This window comes from Suncus etruscus, chromosome 7 (assembly GCF_024139225.1).
Source record: "Suncus etruscus isolate mSunEtr1 chromosome 7, mSunEtr1.pri.cur, whole genome shotgun sequence".
NCBI classification, from domain to species: Eukaryota; Metazoa; Chordata; class Mammalia; order Eulipotyphla; family Soricidae; genus Suncus; species Suncus etruscus.
Window position 1 is genome coordinate 46,924,050 of NC_064854.1, and position 16,004 is coordinate 46,940,053.

Here is a 16,004-nt window from a genome sequence, read left to right on the forward strand (position 1 = left end):
AACCATAAGGTTTATAGAACAACACGTAGGTAAAACACTCCATGACATTGAGACTAAAGGTATCTTTAAGGAGGAAACAGCACACCCCAAACAAGTGGAAGCAGAGATAAACAGATGGGAATATATTAAGCTGAGAAGCTTCTGCACCTCGAAGGAAATAGTACCCAGAATACTAGAGCCACCCACTGAGTGGGAGAACTATTCACCCAATATCATCAGATAAGGGACTAATATGCAAAATATATAAGGCACTGACAGAACTTTACATGGAAAAAAAAACTAATCCCATTAAAAAATGGGGAGAAGGGCCCAGAGAGATAGCACAGCGGCGTTTGCCTTGCAAGCAGCTGATCCAGGACCAAAGGTGGTTGGTTCGAATCCCGGTGTCCCATATGGTCCCCCGTGCCTGCCAGGAGCTATTTCTGAGCAGACAGCCAGGAGTAACCCCTGAGCATCGCCGGGTGTGGCCCAAAACAAAACAAAAAAAAAATGGGGAGAAGAAATGAAAAGACACTTTGTGAAAGAAGAAATACAAATGGCCAAAAGACACATGAAAAAAATGCTCCACATCACTAATCATCAGGGAGATGCAAATCAAAACAACTATGAGGTACCATCTCATGCCAGAGATTGGCGTACATCACAAAGAATGAGAACATGCAGTGCTGGCGGGATGTGAAGAGAAAGGAACTCTTATTCACTGCTGGTGGGAATGCTGTCTAGTCCAGCCTTTATGGAAAGCGATATGGAGATTCCTCCAAAGACTGGAAATTGAGCTCCCATACCATCCAGCTATACCACTCCTAGGGATATATCCTAGGAACACAAAAATACAATACAAAAATCCCTTCCTCACACCTATATTCATTGCAGCGCTTTTTACAATAGCCAGACTTTGGAAACAACCAAGATGCCCTTCAACAGATGAATGGCTAAAGAAACTGTGGTATGGAATATTATGCAGCCATCAGGAGAAATGAAGTCATGAAATTTTCCTATACATGGATGTACATGGTATCTGTTTTGCTGAGTGAAATAAGTCAGAGGGAGAGAGATAGATGCAGAATAGTCTCACTCATCTATGGGTTTTAAGAAAAATGAAAGACATTTTTGCAATAATTCTCAGAGACAAAAGAGAGGAGGGCTGGAAGGTCCAGCTCACGACATGAAGCTCACCACAAAGAGTGATGAATGCAATTAGAGAAATAACTACATTAAGAACTATCCTAACAATGTGAATGAATGAGAGAAGTAGAAAGCCTGTCTCGTGTACAGGCGGAGGTGGGGTGAGAAGGAGGGAGATTTGGGACATTGGTCATAGCAATGTTGCACTGGTGAAGGGGGGGGGGGCGTTCTTTACATGACCAAAACCCAACTACAATCATATTTGTAATCACGGTATTTAAATATATATAAAATTTAATGAATTAGGGCCCGGAGAGATAGCACAGCGGTGTTTGCCTTGCAAGCAGCCAATCCAGGACCAAAGGTGGTTGGTTCGAATCCCGGTGTCCCATATGGTCCCCTGTGCCTGCCAGGAGCTATTTCTGAGCAGACAGCCAGGAGTAACCCCTGAGCACCGCCGGGTGTGACCCAAAAACCAAAAACAAAAACAAAATTTAATGAATTAATAAATTAATTAAAATAAAAAGAAATTACTCCAGGCAAGCTCGGGGATGTTGAGGATCCAATCCAGGATGCCCACACCCCTGTAAGGAAAACCCCCACCTGCTTGTGCTATCACTCTGGCCCTGCCTCCCTTTTGCCAGTTACAGTTTAAAAGCGAATTAGTTTCTAGTGCATCTATTGTAGGACTAGGGGGCTGTTGGAATATGTATATTAAAAAGGCCAGATTAGAAATTGACTTTCTGGAGAGGAAAATGCTGCAAACCTGGAGGACAACACCACTCTCCCGTACACCCATACCCTGGGGGTAAGACTCCATTCTGCACTCAATACATTTATTGTTTCAAATGGTGTGTTCAGGTGTCAGCAAACTCACTGTCACCTGGAGTAGCCTGCTAATTCAATGGGGATCTTTATCTGTAGTGACTTTATCTTCAGATTTTAAAGGGCTAGCCTCTTTTACAGTTTTCAATTTTGTTGCTTGCAATAGAAGTATTTCTGCGGAAGTAATGTGACAATTGCACCCAGCCTCTTCTTTCTTTAACTCAAGTGGTGCTTGTAACCTAGTGCTCAGAGGAGCACCTAAGAGTCAAATGTATTTGCTTAAATACAACTTTAAAACACCAGGAAAGGTGGCCTGAGCGGTGGCGCTAGAGATAAGGCATCTGCCTTGCAAGAGCAAGCCTGGGACGGACCACAGTTTGATCCCTCAGCGTCCCATATGGTCCCCCCAAGCCAGGAGCAACTTCTGAGTGCATAGCCAGGAGTAACCCCAGAGCGTCAAACCCCCCAAAAGCAAAAAACAAACAACCCCCTCCAAAAATAATCACCAGGAGAGGGCCTCAGAGATAGCATGGAGGTAGGGCATTTGCTTTGCATGCAGAAGGACGGCGGTTCGAATTCGGGCATCCCATATGGTCCCCGGAATCTACTGGGGGCGATTTCTGAGTGTAGAGCCAGGAGTAACCCCTGAGCGCTGCCGGGTATGACTCTAAAACCAAAACCAAAAACAAACAAACAAACAAACAAACAAAAAACCACCAGGAAAGGGGGAAAGATAGACAATGGGACACCAGGGATTGAACCTAGGTTACTAGTCTTGAACACAGCTGACCTGCATTTGATCCCTGCACAACATACACTGCCTGAGCCTTCACAGGAGGGATCCCTGAGCACTGTAAGCTCTGAGAAATGCCGGATATAGTCCCAAAACAAAAAGCGACTATAACAAAGCCAACTTGACAAGTTCAGTCAATGAGAGATAAAGACAGAAACATATTACAAACTCATTTAATTTGTTTGCTTGGAAGTTTGATAAGGTTAAGTCGTGGAGCTGGGTCAGTTCTGTCATAAGGGGTGGGTGTGTAGGGTTCAGTGGCTGTAGCAGAAAGGGGAATCTGCTCTGACCCATTTTGAGAATTCCTACCAGACTACCTGGGGGAGAATCTGGGCCATTATTTTCTTTTGGAGCTTGGTATAGCAGGCCCATTTTTCTGCTGGAAAGACAGTGCAATGGACAGGAGCGGCTGAGTTTCCTGGTGGTAGTCCACCTCCTTCTTCTTTCTAACTTTTCATTCGGTCCTATAACAGAGCTTTTCTTTCCAGAGTTAAAAATCACATTTCTGGGGCCAAGAGATGACATATAGGTAAGGCATTTACCTTGCATGCAGAAGGACGGTGGTTTGAGTCCCGGCATTCCAGATGATCCCCCGAGCCTGCCAGGAGCAATTTCTGAGCGTAGAGCCAGGAGTAACCCCTGAGCACTGCTTGGTGTGACCCAAAAACCAAAAAAAAAAAAAAAAAAAAAAAATCACCTTTCTTTCCACATGACCTCTGTGGGTCACACATTCTCTTTGTCTCATTTTCCAGTTGATAACATTCCTTGATAGTCAGTTTAACCCAAATTGCAAAGAGAGACCAAGTTCCCAGGCACACAGGTTGCTAAGAACTGCTTTGATTCCATGACTTACTCCAGGTGTCTCTTCATGATGTTTTTCTTCCTTCCTTCCTTCCTTCCTTCCTTCCTTCCTTCCTTCCTTCCTTCCTTCCTTCCTTCCTTCCTTCCTTCCTTCCTTCCTTCCTTCCTTCCTTCCTTCCTTCCTTCCTTCCTTCCTTCCTTCCTTCCTTCCTTCCTTCCTTCCTTCCTTCCTTCTTTCTTTTCTTTTCTTTTTCTTTTTTTCTCCGGAGGCCATTATTCTGGTAATACTTAGAGACTAACTTGGGCATCTCTGGAGTGAGGGTAAAAAAGGGAAACAAGCAAAGATACCTAGAGACAAGCAAGCAAGATGCAAAGGAGAACTTGGGCTTGAAGAGCAGCCCCAATAGCTTTCAGGAAGAGCTTTTAAACAATTCCTCCAAGTGTTTTTTCGTAGTGCTCTTTGCAAAATACAAATTAATCTTAGTAAGGACTGGAAGACAGTATAGTGGGTAGCAACTTGCATGTGACTGGCCTAGGTTCAATCCCTGGTGTCCCATATAGTCCTTTTTTTTTTGGGGGGGTGTCACACCTGGCAGCATTCAGGGGTTACTCCTGGCTCTATGCTCAGAAATTGCCCCTGGCAAGCACAGGGGACCATATGGGTTGCCAGGATTCGAATCACCATCCTTCTCCATGAAAGGCAAATGCCTCTCCGGTCCCTAGGGGGGTTCTTTTTTTTTTTTTTGGATCCCATATAGTCCTGAGCCAGCTGGGAGTAATTCCTGAATGCAGAGCCAAGAGTAACCCCTGAGCACAGGTGGTTGGGGCCCCAAAACAAAACAAAAACATAAAAAGAGCATTGTTACCGGAGAGATAGCACAGTGGCATTTGCCTTGCAAGCAGCCGATCCAGGACCAAAGGTGGTTGGTTCAAATCCCGGTGTCCCATATGGTCCCCCGTGCCTGCCAGGAGCTATTTCTGAGCAGACAGCCAGGAGTAACCCCTGGGCACCGCCGGGTGTGGCCCCCCCCCAAAAAAAAGAGCATTGTTACAAAACAAACAAACAAACAAACAAACACCCCTCAGTCTTGGGCCTGCAGGAGTGGTGCAAGTGGTAAGGCGTCTGCCTTCCGTGCCAGCCTAGAACCGACTGTGGTTCGATCCCCTGGCGTCCCATATGGTCCCCCAAGCTAGGAACGATTTCTGAGTGTATAGCCAGGAGTAACCCCTGAGCATGTTTTTTGGGTCACACTCAGCAATATTCAGGGATTAATTCTAGCTTTGTGCTCAGAAATCGCTCCTGACAGGCTCGAGAGAAATTATAATGCAATTCATGATTGGGTTTCATGCATACAATTTTTCAGTCCCTCCATAATACCAGTCCCTCCACCAATGCCACCCCCTCCACCAGTCTGCTCCTCCCACCAGTCTGCTTCTCAAGAGGCCCTTTTTGCTTTAGATAAATATTTGCTCTGTGGTTTGCAGTACTGTTCCTGATATGTAAGTAACACTTTATCACCTTTCAGCATCAAGTCCTTTTCCTTTTCCACCATAGATATTGCCTGCCCTGCCTTTTTCTCCCCAGCCCCCAGTCAGCCTCTAGTCTCCTCAAGGGACTTGTTTCCTACTGAATTTTATCAGTTCTCAATTATTTGTTTTTATCGTCTTTGGGTATTCATTATTCCACCATTATGTTTATTTATATCCCATATATGAGGGAGAGCATTCTGTGTTTCACTTGCCTTCTGACTAACTGATGTCCTGTTATGTCATAATCTAATGAACACTTATGTAAAGCTGTAAAGCTCTTTTTTGGTTTGTTTGTTTTTAGGCCACACCCAGTGCTTCTCCGTAGTCTATGCATGCTTCACCTGTGCTCTCTGACCTGCCATCTTAGTATTAACCACGATTTTAGTTTTTCTGCAACTTTCTGCAATTTTTGTTTGTTTTAGGCTGCAGCACAGATCACTTTTGGTTCTGCGCTCAAGAATCACTCCTGGAGTTGCTTGGGGGACCACATGGATGCCGAAAATCAAACTACCTAACACCCTCCTCACCATATTCTCTCTCAGGTCTAAGTTTTCTTGAAACTTTCAAATGAGCACATATTGTTTATTATTATTTTTTAGAGACATAAGATATATACCTTTGGGATGGAGCAGTGGTGCAGCAGTAGGGCGTTTGCCTTGCACGAGGCTGACCTAGGATGAACCGCAGTTCAGTCCCTGCCATCCCATATGGTTCCCAAAACCAGGAGCTATTTCTGATCGAAGAGCCAGGAGTAAGCCTTGAGTGTCACCGGGTGTGGTCCAACACACACCCCTTGCCAAAAAGATATATACCACAAAAAGATGTTTCATCACATATAATTAAAGATTTTTAAAATTAATATTTTAAGCACCATGATTACAAACATGTTTGTAGTTGGGTTTCAGTTATAAAAAAGAATACTCCCGGGCCCGGAGAGATAGCACAGCGGCATTTGCCTTGCAAGCAGCTGATCCAGGACCAAAGGTGGTTGGTTCGAATCCCGGTGTCCCATATGGTCCCCTGTGCCTGCCAGGAGCGATTTCTGAGCATAGAGCCAGGAGTAACCCCTGAGCACCGCCGGTGTGACCCAAAAACCAAAAAAAAAAAAAAAAAAAAAAAAGAATACTCCCGGGCCGGGCGGTGGCGCAAGAGCTAAGGTGCCTGCCTTGCCTGCGCTAGCCTAGGATGGACCTCGGTTCGATCCCCCGGCGTCCCATATGGTCCCCCAAGCCAGGAGCGACTTCTGAGCGCATAGCCAGGAGTAACCCCTGAGCGTCACCGGGTGTGGCCCAAAAACCAAAAAAATAAATAAATAAATAAATAAATAAAAAATAAATAAAAGGACATTAAAAAAAAAAAAGAATACTCCCCCTTCACCAGGGGCACATCTTATTTTACAGTGGTTACATGATTAATAAACAAATTAATGACATTAAAACAGACAAGATGATAAAAAAGGAACTACTTAGTTAATTTTACTTATTTTGTTTTGCCTTACCAGGATTCCAGTATGTGGGGTGTCAGGTTTTGAACTCACAGCTCTAATTTTGCCAGGCAAGCACTCAAAACCACAGAATCATCTTTTTGTTTGATTGTTTTGTTTTATTTAGGGGCCACACCTAGCAGTGCTCAGAGGTTACTCCTGGTTCTGCCTCAGAAATCGCTCGAGGCAGGCTCTAGGGATGATACAGGATTCGGGGATCTAACCAGGTTGGCCACGTGCAAGGCAAATGTTCTACCTGCTGTGCTATTACTCTGGCCTCAACACTGAATCATCTTCTATGCTGACAAAACCATTTTAAAACTTTAACCAAAACAACACTAAAAGTATAGGTATAGGGGTTGGGGGACCAAGGGGAGAGAGTTCAATGAGGTGGAGCACATGGGCTCAACTCCCAGCATTGCACAAAGTCCCTGAAGTAGAGCCAGGACTAGAAACCAACCCAGGTTTAATCCCCAGCACCCCTTAGTGTTCCCTAAGCCACCAGTGAGCCCTGAGCACAGAGCCACGAGCAAGCCACGAGAGCACAGGTGAGTGTGGCCCCATATAAAAACCAAACCCAAAAAAATAAATTTAAAAAGTACTTTAAAATCTGGGGGTCTGGGCCGGGCGGTGGCGCTGGAGGTAAGGTGTCTGCCTTGCCTGCGCTAGCCTAGGACGGACCTCGGTTCAATCCCCCGGCGTCCCATATGGTCCCCCAAGAAGCCAGGAGCAACTTCTGAGTGCATAGCCAGGAGTAACCCCTGAGCGTCACAGGGTGTGGCCCAAAAACCAAAAAAAAAAAAAAAAAAAAAAAAAAAAAAAAAAAATCTGGGGGTCTTAGGGCTGGAGCGATAGTGCAGCGATAGTGTGTTTGCCTTGAATGCGGCTGACCCAGGACGGACCTTGAGTAGATCCCCGCGTCCCCTATGGCCCCCCAAGCCAGGAACGATTTACGAGTGTATAGCCAGGAGTAATTTCTGAGCGTCAACAGGTGTGGCCCCCCCCCACCAAAAAAAAAAAACAAAACTAGGATCAGAGTGATTATATAGTGCAAGGCAAGTCGGGGGCTGGATGTGACTCCCCCCACAAGAAAACAAAGCAAAATATCTAATGCACACTTTTTTTTGGGGGGGGGTTGGTTTTGGTTTTGTACCACTGGACCACATTCAGTGGTACTCAGAGATTACACCTGGATCTGTACTCAGGGTCACTCCTGGCTGTGTACCAGATATTGAGTCTGCGCGTTGGCTGCAAGCAAAGCAACTACATCCTTCCCACTATCCAGCCTAGTTGTTTTGTTCTAGGGCCACACCTGATAGTATGTAGGGAATACTCCTGGATCTGCCTCAGGAGTCTGTGAATACTGTTCTGAGGACTCCAGGGATTGAACAAGGGCTGACTACATTCAAGGCAAACACTTTAATTCCTGTAATATCTCATGTCTTATGCTTTAAACTTGCACTCTAAACCAAAATTGACACATATTCTTTACCCAGTGAACTTTCCTGTTTATTTAATTTGACGCATCCTGTTTATCCATTTGAAAATGCCTAGTTTTAATGTATAATAAATTACAGTTGCTTTAATTTCTTTTAATATGATGGGCAATGTATTTCAACGTATTTTATTCTTGAAGGTGGGACTGACTGAAGTATATCCAAAAATAATTTGTTCAGTGATATAGAACTTTCTGGCATGCATGCTCCTGGATTCAACCATCAGAACCAGAGAAACAAAACAAACAAACAAACAACAATAAAACACAGCTAAAATCCAAGCCAAACCAGGACAAAACCATTTTGGGAGCCAGAGTGATAGTATAATGGATAGGGTATTTACTTTGAACAAGGCCATCTTGGTTTGATCTATAGCACTGCATATGGTCCCCTAAGTCTGCAGGAGTGATCCCTGAGTACAGAGCCAGGAGTAAGCCTTGAGCACTACCAGGTGTTTCCCACAAACAAAAACCAAAACAAAACCACTTTGAGGAATAAACTATAAAACCATTATTTAGGGGCCAGAGCAATAGCATAGCGGAAGGGCATTTGCTTTGCATGCGGCCAACCCCATATGGATGGTGGTTCGAATCCTGGCATCCCATATGGTTCCCCGAGCCTGCCAGGAGCGACTTCTGAGTCCAGAGGCAAGAGTAACCCCTGAGCGCTGGCATGTGTGACCAAAAAAAAAAAACAAAACAAAACACGAAAACCACAAACAAAACAAAACAACAACGACAACAATAACCCCCCCCACATTATTTATTAAATGAAATAATATTCTGACTCCTCTTTATTTTTTAATTACCTTATTTAAACACCGTGGTTACAAGGTTGTTAATAATACAGTTGGTTTTTTTCCCCACAAAATTATTCATGATTGAGTTTCACTCTATATACAGGTGTATATATACAATATACAACATCTTTTACCCCTGCACATTTCCCACCATCAGTGTCCCTAGTTTCCCTCCAGTCCTCACCCCTGCCTGCCTATGGGCAGACATTTTCCCCTCTATCTCTGTCTGTCTGTCTCTCCTCCCCTTAGACACTATGGTTTGCAATATTGTTACTGAGGAGTATCATGCCTATCACTTTATCTTTCAGCACTCAGAGTGATCATTTCCAACTATCATTGTCATAGTCGTCCGTTCTCTACCCTAACTGCACTGCTCCACTACTTGTGGGAAGCTTTGTACCATGGACGGGTCTTCCTGGCCCTTATCTCTATTATTTTTGATATTATTACCCTACTATTTTCCCCCTTATCTCTCACAAATGAGTGAGAGATCATTCTATTCCTCTCTGATTCATTTCACTTGATATTATACTCCCCACCTCTCTCTCTCTCTCCCTCTCTCCCTCTCTCTCTCTCTCTCTCTCTTTCTCTCTCTGTCTCTCTCTATCTATCTATAAGCAATATCCAGACTCCTTTGAATATAGCACTCTGTCAGGTAATATTGAGTCACTATTAATAACTTACAAAGTTTCTGCCAGGCAATTATTGGTAAGCTGTACTTTACCACTTCTAACTTTTATTTTTAATTTCAGTCAGCTGTATGTAAGGCAAAGCCCTACCTGCTGTGCCCTTTAACATTTTCATTTACCTGAGGTAAGTACTTGCTATTATCTATTGTATTAACTCTCCCAAGAGAATCAAGTCATATAGTTCACTCTATTCTTCGTAGATCAGTGCCTATATTAGACAAGTTAAAAAAATTTGCTCAGTGAATTAACAAACTTTAGTATATCTTTGACTTTATTTATTTATTTATTTATTTATTTATTTATTTATTTATTTATTTATTTATTTATTTATTTATTTATTTTTTGGTTTTTGGTCACACCTGGCAGCACTCAGGGGTTACTCCTGGCTATGTGCTCAGAAATCGCTCCTGGCAGTCTCAGGGGACCATATGGGATGCCGAGATTCAAACCACCATCTTTCTGCATGCAAGGCAAATGCCCTACCTCCATGCTATCGCTCCAGCCCCCATTTTTGAGTTTAAGATGTAAGCTCTAAGGGCCAGAGCAGTGGCACAGGGTGTACGGCGACTGCCTTGCACGCGCTAGTCTAGGACAAACCATGGTTTGATCCCCTGGCGTCCCATATGGTCCCCCAAGCCAGGAGTGATTTCTGAACGCATAGCCAGGAATAACCCCTGAGTGTCACCAGGTGTGGTCCAAAAACAAAATAAATAAATAAATAAATAAAATGTGAGCTCTATATTCTGAGCATCTTTATTTTTCTTTTTTTGTTTTTCAGTTGATGCTCAGGACTCATTCCTGGCCTGGCTCTGTGCCTAGAGACCACTTCTGGTGGTGTTATGAGAGAAGGGGGAGATCATTCTGCTATACTAGGGATTGAAGGACTGAACCAGGACAGTCTTGTGCAAGGCAAGCACTTTACCTTGGTATAATGTCGCTCCAACTGCTGTAATAATTTGGTTTTTTTGTTTGTTTGTTTTTGGGCCACACCCGGTGAGTGATGCTCAGGGGTTACTCCTGGCTCTGCACTCAGAAATCGCTCCTGGCTTGGGGGACCATATGGGATGCCAGGGTTATCGAACTGTGGTCCATCCCAGGCCAGTTGCGTACAAGGCAGATGCCCTATTGCTGTGCCACTGTTCCAGCCCCTGTAATAATTTCTTATTACCCATGGGTAATTAAGGAATCACATTTTGATCAAACCACATTTTGTTTGCTCTTTCATTCTGTAGTAGAGGCATTAATTTCCTTTTTAGAGGGGTTTGCAGGGCACACCTAGATGGTTCTCAGGATGTAGGGGATTAAATATGGAGCTACCAAACAAACACTTGTGCTCCAGCCTATTTTTGTTTGTTTTGGGTTTTATTTTGGCCACAGCCGGTGGTGCTCTGCGGTTACTCCTGGTTTTGCACTCATAAATTGTACCCCACCCTAGGGCGTGACTTGGTGATAGTCACTTGGTGATATATTGGATTATTCCTTACTTAATATTCTGCTCCCACTCTAGGGTGATACCTGATTCTTGTGTATAAAAGCATCCCAATTCTGGGATGGATTCTTCAGCCTTATCCACTGAATAAAGCTGATATCTCCTGAAGCCTGACTGCCTGTTATCCTGAACCCTCAGACCCGCCGGCTGAACAGGGTGGCAGACGAGTGGTCCAAGCTGGAGGAGAAAGACCTCATTCTCCATACCATCACCTTCCGCCCCATCAAGGGCTTAACTGCAACAGGGGACCGTATAAGGTGCCAGGGATTGGGCCCGGAGAGATAGCACAGCGGCATTTGCCTTGCAAGCAGCCGATCCAGGACCAAAGGTGGTTGGTTCGAATCCCGGTGTCCCATATGGTCCCCCGTGCCTGCCAGGAGCTATTTCTGAGCAGACGGCCACGGCCAGGAGTAACCCCTGAGCACCGCCGGGTATGGCCCAAAAACAAAAACAAAAACTAAACAAAACAAAAAAAATGCCAGGGATTGAACCTGGGTCCATCCTGGGTGGGCCACATGCAAGGCAAATGCCCTATTGTTGTGCTATCACCCAGGCCCATCCCAGGCCAGTATTTAAAACAATTTCAAAAGGTGGAAATTTCAAGTTATTACAGTTCAGCTTCTTAAACCTTGGATGCAACTTCATATGGGATCCTGTAACTTTTTAAACTGATTTAAAAATAAATATTTGGCCTGAGTGATAGCACAGTGGTAAGGTGTTTTGCCTTGCACATGACCGACCTGGGATGGACTCAGGTTCAATTTCTGGCATTCCATATGGTCCCTTGATCCTGCTAAGAGCAACTTCTGAGCGAAGAGTCAGGAATAACCTAAGTGCTACTGGGTGTGGTCAAAACAAACAAACAAACAAACAAATCTTGGGACCAGAGCCATAGTCAGTGTTTGCCTTGCATGCTGCTGACATGAGTTCGATTCCTGACATCCCTATGGTTCCCCCACCCCACCCCTGAGCCTATCATGAATGACTTCTGAACTTAGAGCCAGGAGTAAGCAGATCACCGCTGGGTGTGACCTCAAAAATCAATCAATAAAATAAAAACAGGATAGATAGCACAGTGGTGAAGTATTTGCATTGCATGGGGCTGACCTGGGAGAGACCTAGTTTGATTCCCAGCATCCCAGCCTGCCAGGGGGAAATTTCTGAGTGCCAGGAATGACTCCTGAGCACCGTTGAGTGTGGCCCAAAAACCAATCAATCAATCAATCGTTTAAAAAAATTAAATCTCTTGGAGGCCTCAGTGATGGCACAACAAGTAGGGCATTTGTCTTGTTCGTAACTATCTGGGTTTTGATCCCTGGCATGAGTAATTTCTGAGAGCAAAGCCAGGAGTATGTGGCCTAAAAATGAAAAAAAAAATCTCCTTATGATTTTTATTAGTAAATCTTTATATGCCTAGATAATTTGTTGGAAAACAATATGAAGATTCCTCAAAAAATATGGAAATTGAGCTCCCATATGATCCAGCTATACCACTCCTAGGGATATACCCTACGAACACAAAAATACAATTCAAAAATCCCTTCCATGGGACGGGCGGTGGCGCTAGAGGTAAGGTGCCTGCCTTGCCTGCGCTAGCCTTGGACGGACCGCGGTTCGATCCCCCGGTGTCCCATATGGTCCCCCAAGCCAGGAGCAACTTCTGAGCGCATAGCCAGGAGTAACCCCTGAGCATCACCGGGTGTGGCCCAAAAACCAAAAAAAAAAAAAAAAACAAAAATCCCTTCCTCACACATATATTCATTGCAGTGCTATTTACAATAGCCAGAATCTAGAAACAACCAAGATACCCTTCAACAGATGAATGGCTAAAGAAACTGTGGTGCATATGTACAGTGGAAATATTATGTAGCATCAGGAGAGATGAAGTCATGAAATTTTCCTATACATGGATGGACATGGAATCTATTATACTGAGTGAAATAAATCAGAGGGAGAGAGACACAGAATAGTTTCACTCATCTATGGGTTTTAAGAAAAATTAAGGACATTATTGTAATAATGCCCAGAGAAAATAGAGATGAGGGCTGAAGGACCGGTTCACAATATGAAGCTCACCACAGAGAGAAGAGGTGCAGTTAGGGAAATAACTACACTAACAATTATCATGACAGTCTCAATGAGTGAGAGAAGTAGAATGCTTGTATCAAACACAGGCAAGGGTTGGGATGGAGGGAGGGGGGCACTGGTGGTGGGAATGTTGCACTTGTGAAGGGTGGGTGTTCTGTTTATAATGAAACCCAATTACAATCAGGCTCTTAATCATGGTGCTTCAATATTACATATATATATATATGTATTTATATATATATTCGGTTCACATAAAAATTTCTCTGGAGTCTGAAGCCATAGCACAGTGAGTGGGGTGTTTGCCTTGCATGCGGCTGACCAGGGTTCAATCCCCGACATCACATACGGCCCTCACTCCAGCCCTTATCCTGCTAGGAATGATTTCTGAGCACAGATCCAGGAGTAACCCCTGAGCACCACCCAGTGTGGTCCCAAAAACAAAACCAAAGTTTCTCTGATGAAAAGGGGTTTTTAGTGGAAAAGTTTAGTAAATTTGCAGGCTCTCCAATGATTTATGAGATGTGTGCGACCCATATCTATATTAGTATCTATAAAACAAGGCAATTAGAATTACGATAGCAATCATTAAAAGTACAAAAAGCAAAAATCTACTTGTTTTTTCAAAACATTAAAAGGATTATATTCTTTATTTTTTTCTCTTTTTTTCAGGAGAGTGCGCGAACTCAGTCCCCCACTACCACAGATTATGCAGTCGAGTTTCCCACATTTGGGGAAATCGCAGGGGTCAGCACATCCGGAGTGCAATGGATAAGCCTCACCCTGGGAAAATCACCTTTGTGATCATGGTATCTCCCCTGACAGGTAAGTATGGATTATATTTTTTTAAAAAAAGGAAATGATGGGCCAGAGAGATAGCACGGAGGTAGAGCATTTGCCTTGCATGCAGGAGGACTGTGGTTCGAATCCTGACATCCCATATGGTCCCCTGAGCCTGCCAGTAGCAATTTCTGAGCGTAGAGCCAGGAGTAGCCCCTGAGCACTGCCCCCCCCCCAAATAAATAAAAGGAAATGATAGTGCTTCAACTTTGGAAGCTTTGGGGTCTATAGAATGAGCACGCTGAGGCATTGACTCAACTATTACTAAACTTTAAAAATCTACAAAGTTCAGAGATCTAGAGCTGTATCACTGTGGTTAGGGTGTTTGTCTTGCATGCGGCCGACCAGGGTTCAATCTCCAGCATCCCTTATGGTCCCCAAGCTTGCTAGTAATAATTTCTAAGCATAGAACCAGGAGTAATCTCTGAGCACCGCCAAGTGTGACCGAATCTCCCTACCAAAAAAAAGCCAAATTAATAAAATGAGTGTTTTGGGGGCTGGAGTGATAGAGCAGTGGGTAGGGTACTTGCCTAGAAGCGAATGTGGCTTACCCAGGTTCAATTTCCTGCATCCCATATAGTTCCTCTGAGCCTGCAGAAGTAAACCCTGAGCACTGCAGGGTGTGGCCCCCAAAACAAAACAATTCTACAAAGCTCAAAAAAGTCATGAAACTTTAGCATGTTCCATCTAAAGTTATATTTTATGCTTATTATTTAATTTTTTGGTTTTGGGACATATCAGCAGTGCTCAGGGTTTGCTTTGGCTGGTTTGGAGAACCATACAGGGTGCCTTTGATACAAGGCAAGTTCCTTAACAGCTATACGACTCTATTTCTGGCTCTTTATGTTTATTTATTTATTTATTTTTGTATTTTTGGGCCACACCCGTTTGATGCTCAGGGGTTACTCCAGGCCAAGTCTCAGGAACTGACCCTTGCTTGGGGGGACTATTTGGGATGCCGGGGGATCAAACCGAGGTCCTTCCTTGGCTAGCACTTGCAAGGCAGAAAGGCAGACACCTTACTTCTAGCGCCACCTCACCAGCCTTTCTTTATGTTTATTTTTAAAAGTCGTATTTGTTCTAGGTATTTAACATACGAAGTACAAATTATAAATTATATTTCACTAGAAACTTTATACATTTTAATTTTATCCAATCTTAAGATGGTTATCACAATTTTAACATGTAAATAACATTGAGGAATATATAAACTTAAAAGACAATTATGACTATCTTTAACTTTGATTCAGTGAGGACTACTCAACTTGTGAACACCTAAGCCTCCTAAAACTCTCTTCCCATTTTTTTGTTTTGTTTTGTTTTTGGGTCACACCCAGCGGTGCCAGGGGTTACTCCTGGCTGTCTGCTCAGAAATAGCTCCTGGCAGGCACGGGGGGGGGGGGGGGGGGGCATATGGGACACCGGGATTCAAACCAACCACCTTTGGTCCTGGATCAGCTGCTTGCAAGGCAAATGCCGCTGTGCTATCTCTCCCGGCCCCTCTCTTCCCATTTTTGAACAATGACAGAAAGTTGGAAAATTTCAACAAACTAGTTTGTGACTGGTTTAGAAAGTCCAAAGACAGGATAACTGAAAATCTTAAATGAGTTTTGATATTACTTGGAAGTTTTTTGGTTGCTGTCCAACCAGAGCGATGGTACAAAGGGAAGGAAGAGTGCTTGTCTTGTTCGAGGCTCACCCCTGGTTTGATCTTGTGGTCCCCCAACTCCTCCAGGAGTGATTCCAGAGAACAGCTCCTTGTGGCCTACAAAGAATGCTTTTGTTGTTGTGCCTTCCAACCTCCACTAACTTGAATTGAGAATCACCATTACTGTATAGAGCTCATTAAAATTTTTTTCAAGTAATCTCTTAAGTGTTAATCATTTTGTTTACATATTACTGCATGGCAAGACACTGCATGGCTTCAAGTAGAGCTAAGTCAAGAGCCAGTGCTTAGGGGTGAACAGGGACCTTCACCAGGAGTTTCTTCAAAGGTATCAGAAGTTTAAAAATAAAAACATTTTATAAGGTTAAATTATACTAGATTAA

General features: G+C 43.8%; 1 non-coding gene across 1 annotated transcript; it reads right to left on the bottom strand.

Annotated features, from left to right (window-relative positions):
• Positions 1 to 13,784: 13,784 nt before the first annotated feature.
• On the bottom strand, positions 13,785 to 13,948 carry LOC126014530 (U1 spliceosomal RNA). The gene has a single exon (XR_007497576.1). It is a non-coding gene; the product is annotated as a U1 spliceosomal RNA (small nuclear RNA).
• Between the last annotated feature and the right edge of the window lie 2,056 nt (positions 13,949 to 16,004).